Source organism: Eriocheir sinensis, chromosome 14 (genome assembly GCF_024679095.1).
Source record: "Eriocheir sinensis breed Jianghai 21 chromosome 14, ASM2467909v1, whole genome shotgun sequence".
Lineage (NCBI taxonomy): Eukaryota > Metazoa > Arthropoda > Malacostraca > Decapoda > Varunidae > Eriocheir > Eriocheir sinensis.
The window spans coordinates 21047774-21055681 of NC_066522.1; the positions used below are offsets into that span (position 1 = coordinate 21047774).

Sequence of the window (7908 nt, forward strand, 5' to 3'; positions counted from 1 at the left end):
GAGGGGCGGCGAGCAGAGCGAGCAGAAGCAGCACACTGAAGAAGCAGGTAACATACACACACACACACACACACACACACACACACACACACACACACACACAGAGTGAGAGTATTTTTTCATATTGTATAGTCTCTTTCCAACAACAACAAAAACTGCATCCTCTGTTCTGCAGGGGAGTCTAAGGAGCACTACCTAATCTCCCTGATCCGCAAAAGCCACCGTCAGATGTACGGTGACCCTGGAAAACGCCCTGGGCAGCTGTTGGGGGAGAGTGAGGCCTCAGGTACCACGCCCTCATGCCCTACTAACACGCCCATACAGCAACAGGTACGTTTAAAATCCTCCACTTGTCCCCTCCACCCCAGTCTGGCCATACATCATCAAGCACATTCGTCAATATTCTCACTACAACCCTCATGCCCTCACGCCTGATATCAATAGCCAGCAGAACAGCACCAACACTCCCTAATATCATATCGCAGCAACTATCACTGCCACAGCTAGTAATCTAATATCACACACCTTCAGCATCACAAGTTTATATTAGTTCCTTCATTTACCCAAAAGATAGTAAATACATAAAGTGATCAAAAGTCCATTAACGATCTGATTATAAAACCACCCGAAACATGTTGCAGTTTCGTCCGCCTGTTGGATAATTTGTAATAATATGTTGGTCTAATTTTGCAGCAACAGTTTGGGCCTCCACCACACCACTCTCAGGACAACTATGGGTTTAAACATCTGTTAGGAGACGAAAACACGATCCCTTACCTTGCATCTGGCAGACTATGGAAGATACTGGGGCAGAGTGGTGGTGCTGGTGTCGGTGTGTTGGGTAGAGGGAGTGTGTCTCGAGGTGCAGACGCGATGGGCGATGATGAGGGTGTCCATAGGATGGTGAATGAAGGTGCACGAATGGACGAAAATCTCTCCCTCTCTCGTCCAAGTAGCGTCCTGCAGCGAGAGAATGTGAGTCAGTGGTTATCTCAACTGGGCGTGGAGGGCGGCGGGGTGGAAGAACATCAGGCGTTGGAGTGTGAAGGAAGAGGCAGGAATGGAGTGATAGGAAAAGGGACGTGCCAGGGCATAGGTAATCTCTGGGGATCAACCGAAGCCCACAACAACAACAACAACGACCTTCTCTTCAATCCATACCATCGACACCAACTGACAAAGATACATCGCACTGAAGGAGATCGCCTTCCAACGCCCTCCCGTGTACTTCTACCAACTGAAAGGCCAGTTGGAGAGGCACCGGTACAGGGTTTTGGTGTTGGGGGTATTGATGGTGGTGGTGAGTGCCCCATGCCCCTCTTCCACCTCCCACACCAAGATCAAGGAACTATTAGTGGTCAGAACCTCCACCATAATCAAGTGCATCATATGGCAGATCCACAGATGGCTTTTCCTGCACCAAATCAATGGGACGCCTTCATTTGGCCTCCTCCTCCTCCTCCTCTCCCTTCTCCTCTTCCTCCTCAATCTCCTTTACCTCTTCCTCCTCCTCCTCCTTCTAGTCATCCTTCTCTTCCACCGACCTCTCCTCAACCTAACCCTCCCCCGCCTGCTCCTTTTTCTGCCGTTCCTCTTCATCCATCATCAATTCCTCCTCTTCCTCCTCCTCCTCCTCCTCGTCGTCCTTCTTCACTTCCTCAGCCTCTTCTTCACCCTCAAACCATTCCCTTACCACCTCCACATCCTCGTAGTTCCCCTATGCCTCTTCCTCCTCTTCTTTCAACTCCTCCAGCACAACGGATTTCAGCTTCACAATCGTCACCCCATCCTCCTCTTCAACCTCTCCCTCCTCCTCCTCCTGACTCTTCTTCTGAGTCGGCGGAGTTTACCTTCAGCCCCAAACCTTCGAAGCACCAGGTAAGCTATACAGGTGATGGTGATGATGGGATATAGTGATTAGTTGATGATACTGTGAATTAGATAGTGAATAAAACGCTCTCATTCTGTCCCTTCCGCTGTCTCATGTCTCTATCGCAGGACGTGTGGTGGGGGGCGACGCGGAGCAGCAGATTTCACCTAGTAGCCGTCAGTCACTTGGAGAGCAATATGGTGTTTGAGCCTAAATTCGGATGGGCTCAACAACGCCGCACCAGCACACACCTATCAGGCCTGCAGGTGTGTGTGTGTGTGTGTGTGTGTGTGTGTGTGTGTGTGTGTGTGTGTGTGTGTGTGTGTGTGTCACCTACTTCCGTCATCGTTCTCATATGTTTTAGTCTGTTTTAGTGTCTCCACCTTCTCTTTATTTTACTCTATCTGTTCCTCTATTTAAATGTCCACGCGAATATAAGTATTGTGAATTTCCTCTTCCGTATCTAGATAACAGGACAAGAGTGTTCTGTTCGCTTCTAATGTAAGCTGCATCCAAGCACTCATTAACTTTTCGAATAGGCTACATACGTCTGATCAGTCTACCACAGCTGCTATACAACCTACGGAAGACACTCCGAACTTCATCTTTTTACCGTGATGCAGGACGTAAGTGTTCTGTTCACCGCCTTTCGTTTTTCGGGCCAGAGGGAAGTGAACCTTTACGAATGCATGCGTGGCTTAACCTTCAGGCGCCACGAAGCCTCACTAACCCTGACCTTACTAGAACTACTGACTGATCTTTCTAGCCCGAATTAATGTCACTTCCTGAGATGAAAGGCTACACACACACACACACACACACACACACACACACACACACACACACGAACGCACGTACGCACGCACGCACGAACGCACACGCAATTCTGTAAATAGCCGAAGTCGTAAATTCACCGAGAAAAGGACAATTTGAATTTTTAGTAGACTGACGTCACTGAGAGAGAGAGAGAGAGAGAGAGAGAGAGAGAGAGAGAGAGAGAGAGAGAGAGAAATCACAAACTAAAAGATCAGCGTCCAACTCGACCTTTCACGCTACGACAGGCATGCTCGTGACGTTTAACCACTGGGGACGTGACACCCGCGCTGACAGGGTAAATACTGAGCAGCAGCACCCGTAGATCAAGCCTGCAATAAAAAGTCTTCCCATGATGCCCTGACGCTCTTCGGGAGACCTCACCTACCACTTCCCTCTCTCCTCCCCCTCTCCCTCCCACGCTATTCTCAAACTCCTTCACCTCCCATATGAACTATTTCCAAAGCCCGAAAAGGAGATCAATCGGGCTTTTATGAGGCTATTTTCACACTCATGATGCAGAAGAAGGGTCACACTACCACCAGGGTCATTAAACTGCTCCTGGGAATGCGCAAAACGCCTACGAAAGCCTTGTCAAATGTGTGTGCTTGCGCGCGGAAAGATTTGAGGATACGGGCCCTGGTCTCTCTCTTCCTTTCCACCTCCACGACGCTTGACATTTAAAAGTATTGACTGCGGGGAGACAAATGATCAGCCAGCATCCACACCCCTTTGCACCGCCCTCCCTACCAAGACACCTACTCACTTCTACCTCCCACCCTCCGTCTCCCGAGTCTTCCTGGTGTATTTTTGGGAATGATCTTTGAGTGTGTGTGTGTGTGGGGGGGGGGGGGGGGGTGAATGGGTGTGAGTGAGTGGGAATGTATTATGCGTGCGTGTGATGTCTTGTCTTTATGTTGTCGAAAACCCTCACGTTCATTCCGAAGACTTTATGGAACCACTAAGATTTGACCCTCTCACTATTCCTCCTCCTCCTCCTCCTCCTCCTCCTCTTCCTTCTCCACTTCATCCTTCTCCTTTTCGTACTCCTCTCCTCCTCCATCGACTGACGCGCCTTATGTTTCTCCCACAGTCTCCAGGTAATGACCTCGGCCTCCCTCACGCCCTGCGGGCCCCCAACGACCTCCTCAACCTATACTCCAAGAGCTGAGTCTCGAGGCCGCCCACTCACGCCACTCTTCTTCAGGATAATTGTTCGACGCTTCTTTCTTGGTACGACTATTCCCACTTGCAGTTTACACAATGGCTATTCGATTGATTTTATGTGGATTACTCTTTTAATGCATTTAAACACACCAAACAAAAACAAAAAAAATGTACTGGTGACGCAACTTTGTATAATTATGAAATGTTAGGCATGAATGTTACCTCAGTTTTATTTCGTTTGATTTGGGAATAAAATTTACAATATAATCAGTTTGTGTATCTGCCGAAATCAGTAATTTTCACGTATGGCAATGAACTAGCAACTCCTCGTGGTCATACGTAAATGAAATAATTTTGTGATAGAAATCAAATGCATTTTAATGGGGTTAGTTCTAAGGAAATTAAACTTTAGGAAGGGAGTGTGATGAGAAAAAAGACAGCAGAATAAATTACGAATAATCTCCACTCTAGAAAAAAAAAACTATGACAATGTTATGAATGATTTAGTAAGTAAGCGAAATCGAAAGTTTTTTTTACAACTCAGAATAAGAATTGAGATTTTTAAAGTGGCAAAAAAGTGCATTTCTCTTTGATTTTCTTATTTTGTTTTGCGGTTCAAGGACATATTTATTGAACTTTTATCTTCATGGCTTATAACCCAACAGACAAAGGTTAAAAAAGTGAGCACAGCGTCACCACGTGCAAGGTCAACGACATATGAAGTGGGATGGCCGGTTCCTCTCTCCGCTGGCCTTATAACCAGAGCTGTGGCTAACCAGTTGCTCATTAATAACATAAAACCACTCAAAGGAATCACAGTGTGACTTGCTTAACTCGACTGACAGAGATAATACAGGTTCCCTCTGCCTGGGCTCATCGCCAGGGCCCGCCGCAACGAGGTCAGTGACTCGTAACGTCAAGGGAAATATTTCAGTAGGACTTAGATGACAGGTTTTGGGCTGGAGAACAGTAGATGAAGGAGTAGTGGACACGGCCGCGGTGACGGATGAGCCTGAACACTATACGCGGGCTGAAACGGCGCAGTGAACTCGGATATACTGACAATGAAAAACGTTTGTGTAGGAGTATTCTGCAAGGGAAAGGAACATTGTGGGTGGGCGGCATGCACGTGGAGGATAGATGGGAGACGGTCAAGGCTGGACAGGACACGAAGAAGTAAAACCGGGCCCCGTATACCGGATCTTGGCCGCATAATGGTGGACACAGAGAACCCATGATGACTGCTCTGTTCACAGACATCACGAGACTGGACGCACGCGCTCATTCTGGATTACTTAGGCTTAGGGTGTATTAAGGACACGTATTTGAATTGTTCCAGATTGACTATGAACAAGTGTTGGCGATGTCCCTCGACAGATTTCTTAGTATAACTCAGTATATCCAGGGCTGAGGACTGACTTACATGAACAAAATATTCAATCTATTTGTATTATTTTACCTTTGCCCTCAATAACAAGGAACTACATGACTGCGAGAAAGTATTAATCCCTTTTTTTAATGAAGCCTTTGGTCTGTATCCTTTTAACACACACACCAATAAGGTAAAAAAAAGTGAGATGCTGGCACCCTCTCTAAACACTGTCTGGAAGGAGGCGACCCCACCGCCTTGGGAAGACAGGTGCACGAAGCGGTTAATTATCATTATTATCATCCTCATTATCATGTTTCCTCCATCCCTAGTGACGAATTTTCTCATCTGGCAACACTGCGACACTCGGCGGCATAACACAGAGTCGAGAGCACCCGTCATTCACGAGGGTGGCGACTGGTGACGATGACGCTCCCTCCCTCCCCTCTCTCTCTCTCTCTCTCTCTCTCTCTCTCTCTCTCTCTCTCTCTCTCTCTCTCTCTCTCTCTCTCTCATCGCTCAAGACACGTAACCCTTGTCTTCCCTTGGCCACCTGCTGCTCGGCCTCCCGCTGGTCACCTTTGCGCCGAGACACGATAATGCCCTGTCACGACCCGCCCCTCCCCCTCACCCCTTCAGGACACGGTTACATAAGGTCCACTTCATGTACATGCCGCTCCCCCTCCCCCCCTCGTCTCCCCTGTGGCACGCATGGGACGGGTGAAAATTCCTTGGGCGACAAAGTGTCTCTCCTTATTGTTATGCAGAAGTCGGTTACGCATAGAAATGAGTTCCTGGAAAGACTCTACTGTCACGAAGGAGGAACTATTTTACTTACTAGCAAGGTATACTCTGACCGCCGTATTAGTTAGCTCTGAACCTTTTCACTATAAGAAGGAAAACTACGCTTATAACAAATGGGGGAATTGTTGCAGACATATAACATGCTTTCTTTTTACTTGTCGAATCGTGTTTAGGGATGACTGTGCGAGCACCGTCGGATATTTCTTGCTTGTGTGGCGCCAGTGTGATCGCCGCTACAGAGCCACTTTCGAACACACTTGGAATGTGAACAGACAACTAAAGAAGAATAGTGTGGCTGGCAGTTCGCCCGAGCCTCGAGCAATCTGATAGGGCCATAAAATAGACGCCTGCCTCAAGGACAACAGCAATACGCTCTGGTGGCAAGGTGCGGCAGCCCGAGCGTTCCCCCTTTTGGTAATAACACGCCGGAGCACTTGCCGGGAGAGGGAGCTGAGGCAAGGCCAATGACCTCGCCCGGCGAAGGACCTACCCTGTCCCTCGCCTCGTCGGGACATGTGCACTCATCGCCACGCCAAACTCTCGACATCACTAACTTCGTAACCTTCCTCTCTCCCGTCCCATCACCACGACAAAAAAAAAAAAAGGTTATTCACCTCATATTCTCTTAGAGCTGAAAACATCGCTTTCAGCTGTCGTAGGTACAAAAAGTAACATAACTGCTTGTCCGAGTCATAAACAAACCATCACTATGCCACAAGATCTTCAACATTACATCAGCTTCTTGGAAGAGAGAGAGAGAGAGAGAGAGAGAGAGAGAGAGAGAGAGAGAGAGAGAACCATGATTTATTTTTAATGGCACACTTAATCATCTCCAAAATTGTTAAATACTTCGGTAATGGTCATCATCATGATGTCATTCATTGGTGCTGCATTACTTATACAAACAATTTGTATTTAAATATTTTAACGAGACGCTTAGTATATCATTTAGGAATGCCACAGGCAAGTCTGTTTTTACAAAAATCATCTTTTCCTCAGTACCTTTCAAAACAAAGATTCTAAAAAAGCAAAAAAAAAAACAAAGTGAGACGTTGGTAGCGAGTTTGTGCAGACACACCGCGACCACGCTTGTTGGAAAGTGCTGAGAACAGACGCCGCAGACTTGTTTGTGGCATTCCTAAACGACATGGGATGTGTGTATCGTTTAAGAATTCAAATGTAAATTATTTGTATCAGTTATGAAGCACCAATGCATTACACTCTAATGACCATCAATGTACTATTTAACGTTTTTGAAGACGATTAAGTGTAAATGATAATAAATAATCATTCTACATTATTCAGTATATTTATATAATCCTGCAGTATAAAGTTTTTGTAGTGGAGGCAGACCGCACGCTAAAGTAACACCGAAAGTTTATTCACCTCAACTTTTTTTTGTGCTGAAAATAGTGACTGATGTCGTTTAGGTACAAAAGATGAATCGAAGCTGCCTGTCAGACCCGGCAAACTGATCTGCCAAGACATTAAACCCCTGGCATTGCTACACCTCCCTTCGTACACAAGAAAATATTTACCACTTGAGTCCTTCTCGGCGTTGAAAATATTGCTTTTACTCTCGTAAGGGTACATAAGAGTCATCATTAATGCTCGTCAGGGCCGTTACAAAAACACCTCCAAATCTTTAAATTCTTAGCCATCACAATAGCTAGTAAACAAGGAAGTGTATTGACCCCTAAACCTTTTTGTGTTGAAGATATTGCTGTTAACTGTCATAGGTACAAAAAGGTGCCTCGTAAGTGCATGCCAGGCTCGTCAAACAATTAAAATAAACGAGCATGGCAACAAAACACGTCGACGGTCTGACAGGAGTGTAAATGACTCCGTTGCTGTTGTTTCTTCGTCTGTCCTTCCTGCCCTCAGC

The 7908-nt window shown here is 46.5% G+C and overlaps 1 long non-coding RNA gene across 1 annotated transcript; it reads left to right on the forward strand.

Moving 5' to 3' along the window:
• The first annotated feature begins 970 nt into the window (after positions 1-970).
• On the forward strand, positions 971-5585 carry LOC126998621 (uncharacterized). The gene is made up of 3 exons (XR_007752949.1): positions 971-1878; positions 1999-2136; positions 3777-5585. It is a non-coding gene; the product is annotated as an uncharacterized LOC126998621 (long non-coding RNA).
• Positions 5586-7908: the final 2323 nt, after the last annotated feature.